Source organism: Balaenoptera borealis, assembly GCF_965194805.1.
Source record: "Balaenoptera borealis genome assembly, chromosome: 2".
Taxonomy (NCBI): domain Eukaryota; kingdom Metazoa; phylum Chordata; class Mammalia; order Artiodactyla; family Balaenopteridae; genus Balaenoptera; species Balaenoptera borealis.
This window is the reverse complement of record NC_138867.1, coordinates 77,837,897-77,858,812: the sequence shown is the minus strand read 5'-3', so window position 1 is coordinate 77,858,812 and position 20,916 is coordinate 77,837,897. Positions and strand designations below refer to the sequence as shown.

General features: G+C 39.5%; 2 protein-coding genes across 4 annotated transcripts in view; one reads left to right on the top strand and one right to left on the bottom strand.

The window, feature by feature from the left end:
• Window positions 1-258, bottom strand: part of SLF1 (SMC5-SMC6 complex localization factor 1) — a 59,813-nt gene extending 59,555 nt beyond the window's left edge. Inside the window, exon 1 of the mRNA XM_082375491.1 lies at window positions 138-258. The gene's annotated coding sequence lies outside the window, so the exon portion shown is untranslated. The remainder of the gene's footprint in view (window positions 1-137) is intronic.
• A 21-nt stretch (window positions 259-279) lies between these two features.
• Window positions 280-20,916, top strand: part of KIAA0825 — a 366,826-nt gene continuing 346,189 nt past the window's right edge. For all 3 annotated transcript variants that reach the window (XM_082375204.1, XM_082375205.1, XM_082375206.1), the window contains exon 1: window positions 280-406. The gene's annotated coding sequence lies outside the window, so the exon portion shown is untranslated. The remainder of the gene's footprint in view (window positions 407-20,916) is intronic.

The window sequence follows — 20,916 nt, the reverse complement described above, 5'->3', positions numbered from 1 at the left end:
CGGAAAGCGTCAGAGGCAAGCACCGCCACCGCTCAACCCGGCCCCTTCCCAGCCTCATAGCCGGTAGCTGCAGAAATTTCGGGGGCACGGAGGACACAGTCAGGGTACACTGTCTCTTCCGAGCTGAGGCCCTTTACCTTCCCGGTCGGAGTTTCTGGGCTGCTTCCTTCGTGCGGCGGCGTTGACAGGCAGGAAGACTGCCGCAGCACTTGCTGCTTCACTAATCCGGGCTCTGGGAAATAATTTCCCGCCGCGCGCTCCGCGGCCCCGGAAGTTATTGTGCCATTTCCGGGTGGTTGTCAGTGACGCTTTCCAGCCGTCGTCAGGGTCGTCTGAGCGGGTTCAGGGCTTCCTTCTGGCTGGCGGGCTAGGCTCCTGCTACTTCTGCGCCGAAGGTGGGAGACTGGTGAGTGATTTTTCTGGGTTGCCTCCTGGGCCTGGTATTTCCGTCCGCCCGAGGCTCGGTGCAGTATCTTATCCGGACCGAGAAATTAGCGGGAAAGGGTTGAACCAGGAGTCCCCATCCAGCCCCGTGGCGCTTGACCCTGTGTGCTGCTGGACAAGGCCTTGAGATTCCGACTTACGGTCTTCTCCACTCGCAGTATCTATCTCCAACTTGGAACTCTACCCCGGGTCCCCAAGTGCCCCTGCGCAAGGCCGAAGACACCTCTACCGCGACTCGGTTTAGTACAGTCTCTCTACCAATGATCAAGGAGTGTCCACACTCTCCCTTTGGCAGGGTTTGGTCACCCTCGATTTTCGAGAGCTGCTTTACCATCCTTTTCCTGAGCACTGTTTCCATTATCCTGGGGTGCAATGCCTGGGAGACAGGCAGTCGGCTGGAGTGCACACCTTTTATATTTTGGAAGTGGGATGAGGGGGTCGTTCCTGATTTAGAACTCAACGATACCGCCGCCGTTTGAATTGGGTGAGAATGGTCTTTGTTTTCCTGGCTGCTATGAGCTAATGAGATAGGAGAGCAAGCTTAAAATTTCACGCATGGGTTTTAGATACACATTTTACCTTTTGGAAAGGAGTGGTCAGGAACAGATGTGCTTTCAGAAAGGAGTGCCTCTGCACTGTTGCAGGCTTCCTCGATAATGAAAGATTCAGGTGAATTTTAGATGGAGGTCTGAGTTAGAATATCTTTAAAGAGAAATTGCTTACGATGAAGAGGTAATGTGAGGGAAGGTGCTCATTCCGTTGAAGATTTTAAAAATGTGATGTAGAGAACCTCTTTTTGGTGAATTCTCTTTCTTGAGTAATGCAGTTTTTCAGGTAAGTTGTCACCCACCACCTTATATTTAAATAATCACCTGTTCCATAAGAGGCAGCTGCTTGATTTTTTTTTCCTTGAAAACAGCCAGTTCCACAAAGAGTTCTAGGGATAACTCTACCATAAAGAAAAATGCAGTATTCAATTCAAGGACCTTAATGCATCAAGCAAATGCCTTGTTACCTTTTGAGAGTAACAAACACACTAATCTCCTTGTTGATTAACAATTCAAACTTTTATAATCTCATTTGGTCCCAATTTTGCCATTCTTATTAAATCTTGTAGTTTTTCCTTATTTCCCCAGTTGCAAGGATTATAAATATTGATAATTTAAGGGAGGTTGTTTCTATACAGCAACTAGTTTTTAGATAAGCAGTGTTTTGTTTTGTTTTTAAATCAATGCTCTTGACTTGTGATCTCTTTTTAAATTAATATAGCCAACCCACTAATACTAACCACAAATAGCTACTGTCTAACAGCTATTTATTATCTTATTTAAACTTACTATAGTTCTACAAGAAAAATCGTATTATCCCTATTCTGCAAACATTTTATACCGAGACTCAGAGATGTTCTTACACATTACACAATTAAATGGTAATTGAGATTTGAACCCAGTCTACCTGACTCCAAACTTGGGCTCTTTTTACTGTGCTCTGTACTTCCTTTCATAAATAACAAAATCATTCTTTTCACTCTCAGGTAAAATTGGATAGTATATCACATTCCAAAGTCAAATGGATAGCAAAACTTGAGTATAAAGAGATTTAAGGAATTTGTTAAGGAATTAATTCCTTAATGTGTTAAGGATTAAGGAATGTGTTAGGGATTTAAGGAATCACCATAAGGTAATTTTGACGTATGAATAATCCAAATTCTTTTCTGTATTGATCCTTAGCCAGTTTTATCATCCTAACTCAAACAAATACAAGCAATCTAGAGACCATCAGTATATTAGTGACTCCAAAACCAGAGTATCAGCTATCTCTTTAGGCAGCTTCTATTTGTGTGTATGTAGAAAGAGAGAAAATGAGTGAATGAGCACAGATTCATAAAATTGAACTTTGTGTTGCCCTGTAAGGAATTACTATGTACTGGCTGTTAGCAAAACTGTTCTATTCCACTTTTGTAACCCTCAGACAGATGGTGATTAACATATTTCAGGAGAGTATGCTTAACTAAACCTACCCCTTGCAATATTCTATTTTATGTAAAGAAATAGAAATAACTTAATTATCAAGGAATTTACTAAAATCTAGTTGAAATGATACTAGAAATGGCATAGAACTTAATTCTAAAGAATATCTTGTTTTACAAAAAGGCACAAGTATATATGTACAGCTCATTTCAAATACTAATATCCATTACATTGTATTGACTTCTGTGAAAGATATTTGGTTTGCATGTCCCACAGGTAGATCTCAGTGATATTTTTGTTTTCAATCAAACTTCAGTGCTTATGAAGGTTGAGATTATATCTGTTTTGTTGATCTCATACTCAGCATCTAGCACTGTGCCTGGCATGTGGTAGGGGCTCAATAGATATTTATTGAATGAACAATTCCTTTTAAAAGTGTTATTTATCCACAGAGAAGTATTTGTACATGTGTTTTTTTTTTTTAAAGGGACTTACCACATAAATTGCACACTTCTTTATCTTTACTCACCTTGACCCTGAAATGTATTGTCCACTCCACAACTCATCCATAAAAGGCAATGTGGTATCCTGCAAAGAAGAGCAGGCAGTGAGACAGGAGATAAGAGAATACCTAATATTTGTTATTGCTTACTCTCTTCTGTGCAGTGTTACGTTTAATCCTCACAGCACTATGGGGTAAGTATTATCATCCTTCTTTTAGGGATGAGAAGACAAAAGATAAGCTTTGTAAAGTTTCCGAGGCTACACGCAGTCACTAAGTACCAGAGCTGTGATTTGAACCAATGCTGACTCCAAAGGCCATAGTGTTAACCACTTTGCTATACTGCCTCCAACTGGATTTTAATCCTCGCTCCTCTAATGACTGGGTATATACACAGGGAAATTTATTTCTCTGAGGATCATATTTCTTATCTGTAACATAAGGGTTGTATTAAATGATCTATAAAGTCCCTTCTGGCTCAAAAATCCTGACTTTAGTTGGGTCCCAAGTATTATCTGAATGAAGCAGTTCTAATGTGCTAGAAAATCTTTATGAGTGGAGCTTTGCATGTATTTATTGGTGTGTTCCACATTGGTGGATGTACAATTATGTTTTTGTAATGCAAAGAATAAGACCAGAGTTAAAAAATCTTAGCCATGTTTTTGCCAGTTTTTGACCCTGGTAAATCTCTGATTCTTTGTGAGCTTATGTTTTCATATGTAAAATGGATACAGAAGAGTGCTGTGAGGGTTAAGTGAGATAGCTTCAAACATCCTGACTGACACATAGTTGGCATTAAATAAATATTGACTCTTCCCGCCCCCCCCCCCGCCACCGCCCATCTTTTGAGGATAAAAGAAGATTGGTGAATGTAAAAATATTTTATAGGTTAGCCAAAGATAAAGAATCATCACTTATAATCTACTAAGAAAGATCAAGTTATATACACAAATAGTTATTGTATGACCGACAATTGACGTAGAATCATTGAACAACAAAACGATGGGAACACAGAGAAAAGAAATGTTGCTTCCAGTAGGACAGATGAGGCAAGATTTTATAAAGAAGGTAATGCTAAGTTTGGGCCTTAAAGGATGGTGAGGATTTTGGTAGGGGGGGAAGAGGGAAGAATGTTCCATTGGAGGATGCAAAGGTATCGGAAAAGATTAGTGAATACATATTAGGTATGTGGGATGGGTGAAGGCTAATGATAAAAGGTAAAAACACTGAGTTCAGGGCAAGCTATGGGTAACTGGTCATCTTAAAGATGTTAGGCCTTCCACAACGAGCCATGATTTTTCTGTATAACCAGGATCGGGTGGAGGATGGGGTAGGCATTTGATTACTTTGTTATGGAAATAATACCCATTTATTACAGAAATAATAATACCCATTTATTACAAAAAGAAGAAAAATGAAAAATTGCACCTAATCCCACTCCAGACCCAGCCAAGCACCTACTCACTGAACCCCAACCCCAGGGCAGTCCCCTCCTGGCTTGGGAGTACCCCTCTCCATCCTAGTGAACAGTGAGCTGCGACTCGCCCCTCAGGCTGGCCCAGAGGTAGGAGGGGGCTCTGAGGGGTCACGTGGCCCAGTTTCTGGGCCTCCACCTTAAGAGGACTCACATGGGGATGGGTCCACAGGCACACAGTCCTGTCTACAAGCGCACTGCTCCAACAGGGTGGCTACTGGGCACTGGCGCCCAGCTGTGATGGCAGTGGGCTTCTGGGAGTAGGGTGCGGGTGCTGTCTAGGGCTATGAGGTCTTCCCACCCCTCCTTCCTGTATCTTCCCTGGCCCCTGCCCCTTCCTGATGTCTGTGACGCTGGGCAACCACCTACCCATCTTTGAGCCTCAGTTTCCCCATCTGAAGTCACAGGGTAGACTGGGGCTAGGGGACCCGTGGCTTTCCTCTCCCAGGAGTGGTGCCAGGACCACCCCTTTACCCCAGTCCCACCCAGGGTGTGGTCATATCTGGATCTGCCTAGATTTCCTGACCTGCCTGTGCCTGGGTCCCCTGAGATCACTCCCTTCTGCTCCATGTCCTCCCACAATGCCTTCTCTGCAGAAAAACAAAGCAAACAAGCAAACCAACCATCTCCCTGCCAGGGCTTGAATGCTGCTGAGTTGCTGCCCGGCTGCTCAACATCCGGCTCTGCCCACTACTGCTAGGCTGCGTCATTTTAAAGGCTGGTAAAACACCAGGGTTTGGTCATTAGAAGTGATGAGTCTGCAGACTGCTGACTCACCTCATCAGGTGACTCTGGTGAAGGGAAGTTTTTGAAATGTGAACTCAAAGGCTGCAGTTGAGTCAGGAAGCAAAAGCAAAAATCAGCATAATTACCTTAAATTATATTGAAAAGTCTCAGAAAGTGGGCAGAGAATACTGCCTTCCAGCCTCAACTGCTGATTTGTTATTGGAGGCAGGTTTTTGAAACAGTGCTCCAGCTATTTCCCTGTAAATTTTGGTTAAAATACAAATAGGCGACAGCTCAAGAAATACCCTAAATTGCTAGTATTTTATCTATAACGTATCATACACACACACACACACACACACACACACACACACACACACACCCATAAAGAGAGAGAGAATGAACATATTATTTAAACATAATGTTTAAATCACTTGGGGGATTCTTTGCTGAATAAAGTTCTTAGGACAAATTATCTAAAACTAAAAAGTAAAAAGGGACACAATTGTCATTTGATTAATTAGGCAAATCAATATAATGTTAAACAGCTGAATTCAGAGACGACCTGAGTGAGCTCAAACTCATGAACTTATATGATCTTGAGGAAGTTACTTAAATTCTTTGAGCCCCAATTTCATCTGTAAAATTATAATATTAACTTCATGGATTTATTAGGATTAAATGTTATAATGTCTGAAAGCACACAGAGGCATCAGAAAAATTTTATTAGGGATCTCTCTAGTTTTTGTTGTTATTTAATAAAATTTAATTGTTTAAAAATAAGGTCTGCAGCTCCAACCATGAAATTAAACAGACTTGAGTTCAAATCCCAGCTCTGTCAGTAGTTGCGTCATGCTGAGAAAATTACTTTTCTACTCTTGTTTCCTTATTTATAAAATGGGAACAGTAATCATGTCTTCACAGGGCTTTTGTGAAGACTAAATGAAATAATGATGCCTAGAGTCTAATATGGTGACTAGACATGTACTTTGTTTGCTCAAATTCCCAGAGAAGCACATGCAAAGAAGGGAATAGATGTGCAAGAGATTTATTGGTGATACTCCCTGTGAAGGATAAAGGAGAGGGAGCTAGAGTAGGAGGGAAGTACCTTCAGGCCTCGGTGGAGGTCTGACAACCTGTGCAGGAGAGTGGGAGGGAAGGAAGAAGAGGAGGGTGAGAAGAATCTCAAACCTCTGGAAGAAAGCTTCAACTGGGTCATGGGGAATCCGAGAGCCAAAGTCAGCTGTTAGAGGAATCCCGTATCACCACAGTACCCAGTATATGTTGGTTATTTGCAAAAATAATTAACAGTTGTCACATGCTGTAATTTACAAGTGTGTTTAAATTTCAACTCTTGAATTTTACTGCCTATCCCCACCTCCCCTAAGAAAAGTACAGTCCCTGCTGCCAAACACTGACATTAACATTTGAGGCACATGTTCTTAGACTAACAACTTCTTATATTTTACAATACAGCTTTGTTAGCCAGAGAACAGTTGAGGAATCAAAAGATCTGTTCCAAATTACAGTTGAAAAATGTAAACATCACCTAAGCAACTGATTTTTTGACATTAGGTGATTAAACACAAACTGTCTAAATTTCTAATTTCAGATAGCCAATAAATGTAACAATCTTAAACAGTGAGTAATGTTAATATCCATAGTGTGAATATTAACCTAAACTTGAATGTTCATTTCCTTTCTTACTAAAGGGAAGCAAAATATATGACCCCAAAATATGCCACTTTGGCATGTGGAGTGTTTTGAGCCAAAGGCAATCAAGATCCAGCAGACTCAAGAGAAACTTTTACCTCTCCCTTAACTACCTAAAAATTTAAATACTGGGTCTGTACCAGGAAGGGAGCTATTACCAGAGAGAACTTTTACCTGAATGACTTATGTGTATGGCAGGGCAAATGACTAAGTACCAAACTTCTGCTCTTCTTAGTGTCCTATGAATTACCCTCCTCTCCTTTGAAGTTCCAGGCCCTTATCCCATTCCTTGGCTCAGGATGGCATATAAACCTCAACTGCCCACCTCGCCCTTGGGTCTCAGTCTTATGGAGCTCCCATATGTATGTAGTTAAATTTGTTCCTTCTGCTAATCTGCTTTATGTTAATTTAATTAATAGATCTGCCAAAAGAACCCAGAAAGGTAAAGGAAAATTTTTACTCCCCTATATTACCAAAGATATCTCTATGGTCAAACAGATCAAGGTATTATATTTTTGTCTGTCTCTACCCATCTACCCCCTCCCTCTTTTGTTGTTTTTAATGAGGAATTGTAGCCATCAATCAGTTCAATACTCTGCAAATGGCAGGTCATGACCCATCAATTGGTGAGTACTAGTCCGCACTTTTGTTTCAGTTATGTTTGGCTTTAGGATTTGGGTATTAAATGTGTTTGTTACTGTGAATCAAAGGATTTAAATTTTAAAGCAAGGGATTTAGACTAACTTCCTTATCTTACCGGAGGAAATGAGGACTAAAGAGGTGATTCAATTTGCCCAGATAACTCAGGAAACATGTGACTTGAACCAGAAGCTAGGTCTTAAGAATCGAAATTTAGGGTTCTTTGTATCATGCTTCCAGGAAAAGGCTTCTTGTTTACAGTACTTAGGGCACATAATTACTCTGTTTTCCAGTGGGTTAATAGGATAGTCCTTTTCTGTCACTTTCATTATTTCTTTGCTAAGATTTATTGAGAAGAGCTTTTCCCTGACTGTGGCCATTGAGTGTCAGGAAGGGTGTATAGCTGCAGTTATTTTTTAGCCATCAGCAGCCGTACCACATCACCGGAATTTACTGTTTATTTTCCCTATGAGAAACAGCTAATTTAACAGTTTAAATCTGGAGTTTACCTAATTTAAACTGAGGAGTGATGGGAGTTCTTTCTGAGGGGCATTATACTGGTAAAATCTTAATTTTTACTAATACCAGTGAATATTTTTCTGTACTTCATTGTCATGACATTGTTTATCCATTTTCCTTGCTTTTTAGAGTTTAGCTCACCAAATATTTTCATTTTCAAAATGTAAGTTTTGTGTATAATCATGTGATAATTTATTTCTTTATGATTTAAAAAAAAATATATCATTCTTTACTTTTCTAGCAAATATTCATACTGAAGGGGAGCAGAATAGGCTGACCCAAAATCTGCCATTGTGGCATGTGGATTGTTTTGAGCTGAAGGTAATCAAGACTGAACAAACTCAAGAAAAACTTTTACCTCTCCCTTAACTACCTAAAAGTATTTACATAAGGGGCCTATTCCAGGAAGGGAGCTACTACTAGAGATCACTTTTATCTAAATGACTTACCTGTATGGCAAGGCAAATGCTCTCCTTATCATCCTATGAATTACCCTCCTCCCCTTTGAAGCTCCAGGCCCCTATCCCATTCCTTAGCTCAGGATGGCATATAAACTTCAACTGCCCGACTTGCCCTTGGGTCTCATTTTTATAGAGTTCCTGTACAACGTACAAAATTAAATTTGTTTTTCTGTTGTTACTCTGTCTTCAATTTAATTATTAGACCAGCCAAAGAATCTAAAGGGAAGAAGGGAAAATTTTTCCACCTCTATAATATCTGCCCTCAAAAGTGCCCTATGGGCAATTTAGCTTCTCTGTGGTGAGTTCAGTCCTCTGCTATTTAGAGATTTGACTGGGAAAGGGTTCGGGAGTGGGGCTGTTCGTAAATAGAGTACTCCTTCTAGGCTCTGTTTCTTTGTTGCCTTATGTACCCTTTTATCATTGAGGCTCTCTGTGTTCATTCTTTTGATTAACTTTACCTGGTCATGATCCTTCTGTGGCTTTCTCATTTATCTGACTCAGCAGTTCAGAAACTTTTAGTTTCAGTAGTCATTTACACTCTTAAAAATTACTGATGACCTGGGTGGGACTTCCCTGGTAGTACAGTGGTTAGGACTCTGCACTCCCAATGCAGGGGGACCAGGTTCGATCCCTGGTCAGGGAACTACACCCCGCACGCCGCAACTAAAGAGCCCACATGCCGCAACAAAGATCCCGAGTGCCACAACTAAGACCCGGTGCCTCCAAATAAATAAATAAATAAATAATAAAAAGAAAAATTACTGATGACCTCGAAGAGTTTCTATGTATGTAATTATATCTATTAATATTTATTATATTATAAATTAATATTGAGTATTTTAAGAAATAATTAATTCAATAATAAAGCCATTACATGTTAACATAAATAGCATTAAAAATAACTATTTTTCAAAACAAAAATTGTAGTGGAAGTGTGGCAGTCTCTTCAATATCTGGCTTAATAAAATAGTACTGAATTCTCAGATCTGCTTCCACGTTCATTTCTTGTGATCTGTTGTTTTGGTTGAAGTAAGTGAACAAAATCTAACCTAATACAGACATATAGTTGGAACAGAAAGGAGTATTTAGGGCTTCCCTGGTGGCGCAGTGGTTAAGAATCTGCCTGCCAGTGCAGGGGACACGGGTTTGAGCCCTGGTCTGGGAGGATCCCACATGCCGCGGAGCAACTAAGCCCGTGTGCCACAACTACTGAGCCTGCGCTCTAGAGCCCACAAGCCACAACTACTGAAGCCCGCACACATAGAGCCCATGCTCCACAACAAGAGAAGCCACCGCAATGAGAAGCCCACGGACCACAACGAAGAGTAGCCCCCACTCACCGCAACTAGAGAAAGCCCGTGCACAGCAATGAGGACCCAACACAGCCAAAAAGAAATAAATAAAAAAGAAATAAAAAAAAAAAAGGAAAGGAGTATTTAATGGCCTTCTGAGATAACTGTGAATATTTTTCTTTGCTCTTATACCAAAACTTAACAAGTGGTAGTTTCTTAAGTTTAACTGCCATGTGTAATCTGAAATCATATCAATGAACTCTTGTATTTTTCCTTTAAAGTCCCTTGGTCTATCTTTCACTTTCTTGTTTTTTTTTTTTAAACATCTTTATTGGAGTATAATTGCTTTACAATGGTGTGTTAGTTTCTGCTTTATAACAAAGTAAATCAGTTATACATATACAATCTCCATATCTCTTCCCTCTTGCGTCTCCCTCCCTCCCACACTCCCTATCCCACCCCTCTAGGTGCTCACAAAGCACCGAGCTCATCTCCCTGTGCTATGAGACTGCTTCCCACTAGCTATCTATTTTGTATTTGGTAGTGTATATATGTCCATGCCACTCTCTCACTTCGTCCCAGCTTACCCTTCCCCCTCCCCGTGTCCTCAAGTCCATTCTCTATGTCTGCGTCTTTATTCCTGTCCTGCCCCGAGGTTCTTCAGATCCTTTTTTTTTTTTTTTTTTTTAGATTCCATATATATGTGTTAGCGTATGGTATTTGTTTTTATCTTTCTGACTTACATCACTCTGTATCTCTGTATGACAGGCTTCAGGTCCATCCACCTCACTACAAATAACTCAACTTCATTTCTTTTTATGGCTGAGTAATATTCCATTGTATATATGTGCCACATCTTCTTTATCCATTCATCTGTCCATGGACACTTAGGTTGCTTCCATGTCCTGGCTATTGTAAATAGAGCTGAAATGAACATTGTGGTACATGACTCTTTTTGAATTATGGTTTTCTCAGGGTATATGCCCAGTAGTGGGATTGCTGGGTCCTATGGTAGTTCTATTTTTACTTTTTTAAGGAACCTCTATGCTGTTCTCCATAGTGGCTGTATCAATTTACATTCCCACCAACAGTGCAAGAGGGTTCTCTTTTCTCCACACCCTCTCCAGCATTTATTATTTGTAGATTTTTTGATGATGGCCATTCTGACCAGTGTGAGATGATATCTTATTGTAGTTTTGATTTGCATTTCTCTAATGATTAATGATGTTGAGCATTCTTTCATGTGTTTGTTGGCAATCTGCATATCTTCTTTGGAGAAATGCCTATTTAGGTCTTCTGCCCATTTTTGGATTGGGTTTTTGTTTTTTTTGATATTGAGCTGCATGAGCTGCTTGTAAATTTTGGAGATTAATCCTTTGTCAGTTGCTTCATTTGCAAATATTTTCTCCCATTCTGAGTGTTGTCTTTTTGTCTTGTTTATGGTTTCCTTTGCTGTGCAAAAGCTTTTAAGTTTCATTAGGTCCCATTTGTTTATTTTTGTTTTTATTTCCATTTCTCTAGGAGGTGGGTCAAAAAGGATCTTGCTGTGATTTATGTCATAGAGTGTTCTGCCTATGTTTTCCTCTAAGAGTTTGATAGTGTCTGGCCTTACATTTAGGTCTTGAATCCATTTTGAGTTTATTTTTGTGTATGGTGTTAGGGAGTGTCCTAATTTCATTGTTTTACATGTAGCTGTCCAGTTTTCCCAGCACCACGTATTGAAGAGGCTGTCTTTTCTCCATTGTATATTCTTGCCTCCTTTATCAAAGATAAGGTGACCATATGTGTGTGGGTTTATTTCTGGGCTTTCTGTACTGTTCCATTGGTCCATATTTCTGTTTTTGTGCCAGTACCATACTGTCTTGATTACTGTGGCTTTGTAGTATAGTCTGAAGTCAGGGAGTCTGATTCCTCCAGCTCCTTTTTTTTCCCTCAAGACTGCTTTGACTCTTTGGGGTCTTTTGTTTTTCCATACAAGTTGTGAAATTTTTTGTTCTAGTTCTGTGAAAAATGCCAGTGGTAGTTTGATAGGGATTGCATTGAATCTGTAGATGGCTTTGGGTAGTATAGTCATTTTCACAGTGTTGATTCTTCCAATCCAAGAACATGGTATATCTCTCCATCTGTTTGTATCATCTTTAATTTCTTTCATCAGTGTCTTATAATTTTCTGCATACAGGTCTTTTGTCTCCTTAGGTAGGTTTATTCCTAGGTATTTTATTCTTTTTGTTGCAGTGGTAAATGGGAGACTTTTCTTAATTTCACTTACAGATTTTTCATCATTAGTGTATAGGAATGCAAGAGATTTCTGTGCATTAATTTTGTATCCTGCTACTTTACCAAATTCATTGATTAGCTCTAGTAGTTTTCTGGTAGCTTCTTTAGGATTCTCTATGTGTAGTATCATGTCATCTGCAAACAGTGACAGCTTTACTTCTTCTTTTCCGATATGGATTCATTTTATTTCTTTTTCTTCTCTGATTGCTGTGGCTAAAACTTCCAAAACTATGTTGAATAATAGTGGTGAGAGTGGACAACCTCGTCTTGTTCCTGATCTTAGAGGAAATGGTTTCAGTTTTTTACCATTGAGAACGATGTTGTCTGTGGGTTTGTCATATGTGACCTTTATTATGTTGAGGTAAATTCCCTCTATGCCTACTTTCTGGAGGGTTATCATAAACGGGTGTTGAATTTTATCTAAAGCTTTTTCTGCATCTATTGCGATGATCATATGGTTTTTCTCCTTCAATTTGTTAATATGGTTTATCACATTGATTGATTTGCGTATATTGAATCCTTGCATTCCTGGGATAAACCCCACTTGATCATGGTGTATGATCCTTTTAATGTGCTGTTGGATTCTGTTTGCTAGTGTTTTGTTAAGGATTTTTACAACTATGTTCATCAGTGATATTGGCCTGTAGTTTTCTTTCTTTGTGACATCTTTGTCTGGTTTTGGTATCGGGGTGACGGTGGCCTCGTAGAATGAGTTTGGGAGTGTCTCCCCCTCTGCTATATTTTGGAAGAGTTTGAGAAGGATAGGTGTTAGCTCTTCTCTAAATGTTTGATAGAATTCACCTGTGAAGCCATCTGGTCCTGGGCTTTTGTTTGTTGGAAGATTTTTAATCACAGTCTCAATTTCAGTGCTTGTGATTGGTCTGTTCATATTTTCTATTTCTTCCTGGTTCAGTCTCGGAAGGTTGTGCATTTCTAGGAATTTGTCTATTTCTTCCAGGTTGTCCATTTTATTGGCATATAGTTGCTTGTAGTAATCTCTCATGATCCTTTGTATTTCTGCAGTGTCAGTTGTTACTTCTCCTTTTTCATTTGTAATTCTCTTGATTTGAGTCTTCTCCCTTTTTTTCTTGATGAGTCTGGCTAATGGTTTATCAATTTTGTTTATCTTCTCAAAGAACCAGCTTTTAGTTTTATTGATCTTTGCTATCGTTTCCTTCATTTCTTTTTCATTTGTTTCTGATCTGATCTTTATGATTTCTTTTCTTCTGCTAACTTCGGGGTTTTTTTGTTCTTCTTTCTCTAATTGCTTTAGATGTAAGGTTAGGTTGTTTATTTGAGATGTTGCTTGTTTCTTAAGGTAGGATTGTATTACTATAAACTTCCCTCTTAGAACTGCTTTTGCTGCATCCCATAGGTTTTGGGTCATCGTGTTTTCATTGTCATTTGTTTCTAGGTATTTCTTGATTTCCTCTTTGATTTCTTCAGTGATATCTTGGTTATTAAGTAGCGTATTGTTTAGCCTCCATGTGTTTGTATTTTTTACAGATTTTTCCTGTAATTGATATGTAGACTCATAGCATTGTGGTCAGAAAAGATATTTGATATAGTTTCAATTTTCTTAAATTTACCAAGGCTTGATTTGTGACCCAAGATATGATCTCTCCTGGAGAATGTTCCATGAGCACTTGAGAAGAATCTGTATTCTGTTGTTTTTGGATGGAATGTCCTATAAATATCAATTAAGTCCATGTTGCTTAATGTATCATTCAAAGCTTGTGTTTCCTTATTTATTTTAATTTTGGATGATTTGTCCATTGGTGAAAGTGGGGTGTTAAAGTCCCCTACTATGATTGTGTTACTGTCGTTTCCCCCTTTTATGGCTGTTAGCATTTGCCTTATGTATTGAGGTGCTCCGATGTTGGGTGCATAAATATTTACAATTGTTACATCTTCTTCTTGGATTTATCCCTGATCATTATGTAGTGTCCTTCTTTGTCTCTTGTAATAGTCTTTGTCTTAAAGTATATTTTGTCTGATATGAGAATTCCTACTCCAGCTTTCTTTTGATTTCCATTTGCATGGAATATCTTTTTCCATCCCCTCACTTTCAGTCTGTATGTGTCCCTGGGTCTGAAGTGGGTCTCTTGTAGACGGCATATATACGGGTCTTGTTTTTGTTTCCATTCAGCCAGTCTATATCTTTTGGTTGGAGCATTTAATCCATTTACATTTAAGGTAATTATTGATATGTATGTTCCTTTTACCATTTTCTTAATTGTTTTGGGTTTATTATTGCAGGTCTTTTCCTTCTCTTGTGTTTCCTGCCTAGAGAAGTTCCTTTAACATTTGTTGTAAAGCCTGTTTGGTGGTGCTGAATTCTCTTAGCTTTTGCTTGTCTGTAAAGCTTTTAATTTCTCCGTCAAATCTGAAATGAGATCCTTGCTGGGTAGAGTAATGTTGGTAGTAGGTTTTTCTCCTTCATCACTTTAAATATGTCCTGCCACTCCCTTCTGACTTGCAGAGTTTCTGCTGAATGATCAGCTGTTAACCTTATGGGGATTCCCTTATGTGTTGTTTGTTGTTTTTCCCTTGCTGCTTTTAATATTTTTTCTTCATATTTAATTTTTGATAGTTTGATTAATATGTGTATTGGCATGTTTCTCCTTGGATTTATCCTGTATGGGACTCTCTGTGCTTCCTGGACTTGATTAACTATTTCCTTTCCCATATTAAGGAAGTTTTCAACTATAATCTCTTCAAATATTTTCTCAGTCCCTTTCTTTCTCTCTTCTTCTTCTGGGACCCCTATAATTCGAATGTTGGTGTGTTTAATGTTGTCCCAGAGGTCTGTGAGACTTTCCTCAATTCTTTTCATTCTTTTTTCTTTATTCTGCTCTGTGGCCGTTATTTCCACTATTTTATCTTCCAGGTCACTTATCCTTTCTTCTTCCTAAGTTATTCTGCCATTGATTCCTTCTAGAGAATTTTTAATTTCATTTATTGTGTTGTTCATCATTGTTTATTTGCTCGTTAGTTCTTCTAGGTCCTTGTTAAACGTTTCTTGTATTTTCTCCATTCTTTTTCCAAGATTTTGGATCATCATTACTGTCATTATTCTGAGTTGTTTTTCAGGTAGACTTCCTATTTCCTCTTCATTTGTTAGGTCTGGTGGGTTTTTACCTTGCTCCTTCATCTGCTGTGTGTTTCTCTGTCTTCTTATTTTGCTTGACTTACTGTGTTTGGGGTCTCCTTTTCGAAGGCTGCAGGTTCGTAGTTCCTGTTGTTTTTGGTGTCTGCTCCCAGTGGCTAAGGTTGGTTCCATGGGTTGTGTACGCTTCCTGGTGGACCGGACTAGTGCCTGTGTTCTGGTGGATGAGGCTGCAGCTTGTCTTTCTGGTGGGCAGGTCCACGTCTGGTGGTGTGTTTTGGGGTGTCTGTGACCTTATTATGATTTTAGGCAGCCTCTCTGCTAATGGGTGGGGTTGTGTTCCTGTGTTGCTAGTTGTTTGGCATAGGGTATCCAGCACTGTAGCTTGCTGTTCATTCAGTGGAGCTGGGTCTTGGCATTGAGATTTAGATCTCTGGGAAATTTTCGCCATTTGATATTACGTGGAGCTGGGAGGTCTCTCGTGGACCAATGTCCCGAACTTGGCTCTCCCACGTCAGAGGCACAGCCCTGACGCCTGACTGGAGCACCAAGAGGCTGTCATCCACATGGCTTAGAGTAAAAGGGAGAAAAAAAGAAGGAAAGAAAGAAAAAGATAAAAGAAAATAAAGTTATTAAAATAAAAAATAATTATTAAAAAAAATTTAAAAATAAAGAAGAGAGCAGCCATACCTATAAACAAATCCACCAATGAAAACAAGTGCTAAAAACTATACTAAAAAAAAAAGACAAAAACAACGGACAGGCAGAATCCTAGGACAAATGGTAAAAGCAAAGCTATACAGACAAAATCACAAAAAGAAGCATACACATACACAGTCAGAAAAAGAGAAAAAGGGAAAAATATATATATATCGTTGCTCCCAAAGTCCACCTCCTCAGTTTGGGATGATATATTGTTTATTCAGGTATTCCAGAGGTGCAGGGTACATCATGTTGATTGTGGAGATTTAATCCACTGCTCCTGAGGCTGCTGGGGGAGATTTTCCTTTCTCTTCTTTGTTCGCACAGCTCCCGAGGTTCAGCTTTGGATTTGGCCCCATCTCTGTGTGTAGGTCGCCTCAGGGTGTCTGTTCTTTGCCCAGACAGGACGGGGTTAAAGGAGCCGCTGATTAGGGGGCTCTGGCTCACTCAGGCCGGGGGGAGGGAGGGGTACGGAATGCGGGGCGAGCCTGCAGCGGCAGAGGCCGGCATGATGTTGCAACAGTCTGAGGTGCACCGTGCGTTCTCCCGGGGAAGTTGTCCCTGGATCACAGGACCCTGGCAGTGGTGGACTGCACAGGCTCCCGGGAGGGGAGGTGAGGATAGTGACCTGTGCTTGCATACAGGCCTCCTGGTGGCGGCAGCAACAGCCTTAGCATCTCATGCCCGTCTCTGGGGTCTGCACTGATAGCCGCGGCTTGCACCCATCTTTGGAGCTCCTTTAAGCGGCGCTCTTAATCCCCTCTCCTTGCGCACCAGAGAACAAAGAAGGAAAAAAAAGTCTCTTGCCTCTTCGGCAGCTCCAGACTTTTTCCCAGACTCCCTCCTGGCTAGCTGTGGAGCACTAGCCCCTTCAGGCTGTGTTCACGCAGCCAACCCCAGTCCTCTCCCTGGGATCCACTGAAGCCAGTGCCTCAGCTACCAGCCCCTGCCTGCCCTGGCGGGTGAGCAGACAAGCCTCTCAGGCTGGTGAGTGCTGGTCGGCACCGATCCTCTGTGTGGGAATCTCTGCTTTGCCCTCCGCACCCCTGTTGCTGTGCTCTCCTCCGTGGCTCCGAAGCTTCCCCCCTCCGCCACCCGCAGTCTCCACCCATGAAGGGGCTTCCTAGTGTGTGGAAACCTTTCCTCCTTCACAGCTCCCTCCCACTGGTGCAGGTCCCGTCCCTATTCTTTTGTCTGTTTTTTCTTTTTTCTTTTGCCCTACCCAGGTACATGGGGAGTTTCTTGCCTTTTGGGAGGTCTGAGGTCTTCTGCCAGCATTCAGTAGGTGTCCTGTAGGAGTTGTTCCACATGTAGATGTATTTCTGATGTATTTGTGGGGAGGAAGGTCATCTCCATGTCTTAGTGTTCTACCATCTTGAATCCTGCCCCCCGTCTTGCATTTTGAATGAATCTTTTACAAACACATACTTTTGTTACATAATGCATTGGCCATATGAAAATATTGATTCACTGAGGTATGCTTGACTTCCAAATCTTAATATACTTCATTATACAATATCAAAAAATCCCATTTGTTAATATTACCATTAATCTCCTCAGGAAAATCTTAAAATATTGCAAGACTGTCCATCTGCAAGTATATGAATTTTCCAAGATCTTTGTTTTTGCTTTAAGTGCTCTAATTTTATCATTGGCAACAAATACTTTCTAATATTTTCCTTGAAATGACAGCTCAATTTGATTAATTTTGAGAAAATGTGTGGTGTATTGAAAGGTTGAGTTAATAAAATTACTAATTTTTAGTGCCTCATCAAGGACATTATTAAGTGAACCTCCCATTATTTTTTATTTTAACTGTGTGATGGTGAAAAATGTGACTACAGGGGTAAGCAGAATGGCCCTCAGAAATGCCTACATCATAATCCCTAGAACCTGTGACTATGTTATGTTATATAGCAAAGGGGACTTAAATTTGCTAGTCAGTTTACTTTAAAATATTCAGATTATCCTGGATTATCTGAATGGGTGCAGTGTAATTACAGTGGTTTTCAAAAGTGAAAGAAGGAGGCAGAAAAGTAATTCAGAGTGATGAAATATGAAAAGGACTCACATAGCTAGCTAGAAAATGGGGGAAGTGGGCCACCAGCCAAGGAATGAGAGCAGCCTCTAGAAGCTAAAAAATGCAAGGAAACAACAGATTCTCTTCAGAGCCTCCAGAAAGGAATGCAGCTGCTGAGCATTTGGTTTTAGCCTAGTGAGACCCTGAAATATTCTTTAACCAGGAGAACTGTAAGATAATAAATTTTTGTGGCTTTATGACAATAAATTTGTGGCAACTTATTACAGTAGCAATAGAAAAGTAGTAAAACTAACACAGTTTGGGTATTATAATTTGTGCTAGGGCATTGTTGCTTTTGCATTTAGTACAAATGTCAACCTAGTGAAATGGCTTGGAATGTCTTATTATTACGAAAATGGTTTTTACCTTGTGAACCTTTTGTAAGAATATTGGGTCTCCACCAGGGATCTGTGTACCATACTTTGGAATCTCTTATTTAATTTTTTCTTTTGTACTTCCTGTGTGTTAACTACTAGGCTAGGTACTAGGATGCAAAAATAAAGAAAGCACAGTTTCTCTCTTAAGAGGATTATAGTCTAGTGGTTGAGAGAGGTAAGCAAATCAGTGATTGCAGATAGCACGGAATGATAGTTGCTCTAACTGATATACTCGAGTTAGGGAAAGAGACCTAGTCCTAGTCTCAAATGCTTCAGTCTAGTGGGAGAGATCACAAAAATAATTACAAAATGCAAAATGCAAATGAAATACCCTACTGAGAAGGGTGGGGGAGGGAGACCTTTACAATTCCACTAGCACTGTGTGGTGGTTTCAGGTTTTCCACATCCTCCCCAAAACATGTTAGTGTCTGTCTTTTGATTATAGTCATTCTAGTGAGTTGTGAAGTGGTATCTTACGTGGTCTCAATTTGTATTTATCTGATAATTAATGATGCTCAGCATCATTTTGTGTACTTATTGGCCATTTGTCTATCTCCTTTGGACATATGTCTATTCAAATCCTTTGTTATTTTTTAAAACAATATTTATTTATTATTTATTTATTATTTATTTATTTATTTGGCTGCGTGAGGTCTTTGTTGAGGCATGTGGGATTTTTCGTTATGGCGCTTGTTGCGACAGGCAGGCTCTTCCTTGCGGTGCGCGGGCTTCTGTCTAGTTGTAGAGTGCGGGTTTTCTCTTCTCTAGTTGTGGCGCAGGCTCCAGAGAGCATGGGCTCTGTAGTTTGCAGCCCATGGACTCTCTAGTTGAGGCACATGAGCTCAGTAGTTGTGGTGCATGGGCTTTGTTGCCCCGCGGCATGTGGGATCTTAGTTCCCCGACCAGGGATCGCACTCACGTCCCCTGCATTGGAAGGCGGATTCTTTACCACTGGACCATCAGGGAAGTCCCCCTTTGTCATTTTTAAATTGAATTACTTGTCATTTTATTGTTGAGCTGTAAGAATTCTTTATAGATTTTGGGATACTATCTCCCTATCAGATATTTGATTTGCAAATATTTTCTCCCACTCAGTAGGTTGTTTTTTCACGTAGGTTGTTTTTTCACTTTATTGATGTCATCCTTTGAAGCACAAATGTTCTTGATTTTACACCTGTGATTTCTTCTAAAAATTGTACGTATTTTATCACTTGTGTTTAGGTCATTGATCGATTTTGAGTTAATTTTTGTATGTCTTTAGATGAAGGAGTTCGACTTCGTTCTTTTGCATGTTGGTATTCAGTTGTCTCAGCAACTTTGCTTGAAAAGACAATCTTTCCCTATTGAATTTTCTTGAATCCCTTATCAAAAATCAGTTGAACATTGTATGGGTTTATTTTTGGACTCTCCATTCTGTTCCATTGATTACATGTCTATCTTTATGCCTATCCTATCACACAATCTTGATTACTGCAGGTCTGTAGTAAGTTTTGAAAAGTAGGAAATGTGAGTTCTCTAACTCCATTCTTCTTTTTCAAGATTTTTTTGACTGTCCCTTGCATTTCCATATGAATTTTAAGATCAGTTTGTTAATAGGCAGCTGGGATTTTGATAGAGATTGCATTGAATCTGTAGATTAATTTGAGAAGTATTGCTACTTTAACAATATTAAATCTTTCAATCCATAAACAATGGACTTTTCATGTATTTAGATCTTTCAGTGGATAGGTCTTGCACTTCTTTTGTTAAATGTTTTCCTAAATATTTTATTCTATTTGATGCTATTGTAAATGGAATTTCTTTCCTAATTTCATTTTAAAATTGTTAATTGCTAGCATATTATATATAATTTGTTTCTGTTTATTAATCTTATTTTCTGCAAACTTTGTTGAATGTATTTATTAGCTCCAATAGTTTGAGTTTTGGGTTTGTTTTAGAATTCCTTAGGATTTTCTACATACAAGATCATGTCGTCTATAAGAAGAGATTTACTTCTTCCTTTCCAGTCTGGATGCCTTATATTTACTTTTCTTGCCTAATTGTCCTGGCTGGAACTTCCAGTACAATATTGAACAGAAGGGTTAAAAACGGACACACTTGTCTTGTTCCTGATCTTAAGGGCAAAGCTTTCAGTCTTTCACCATTAAGTATGAAGTTAGTTGTGGGTTTTTTGTAAATGTCTTTTATCAAGTTGATGAAATTCCCTTCTACTCCTGGTTTGTTGAGTGTTTTTTATCATGAAAGGGTGTTGGATTTTGACACATTCTTCTCTGCATCTATTTAGATCATCACGTAGTTTTTGTCCTATATTCTATTAACGAGGTATATTACATTGGTTCATTTTCCTGTGTTGATTCAACCTTACATTCCTGGGATAAATGCCACTTAGTCATGGTGTAAAATGCTTTTTGTATGTTGCTGGATTCAATTTGTTGATAGTTTGTTGAGTATTTTAGCCTATATATTCATAAGTAATATTGGTCTATAGTTTTTTTTTCTTGTAATGTTTTTGTCTCGTTTTAGTATCAAGGTAATACTGGCCTTAGAGAATGAGTTGAGAATTGTTCCCTCCGCTTCTGTTTTTGGGAGAGTTTGTGAAGGATTGGTGTTAATTTCTGGTAGAATTCACCA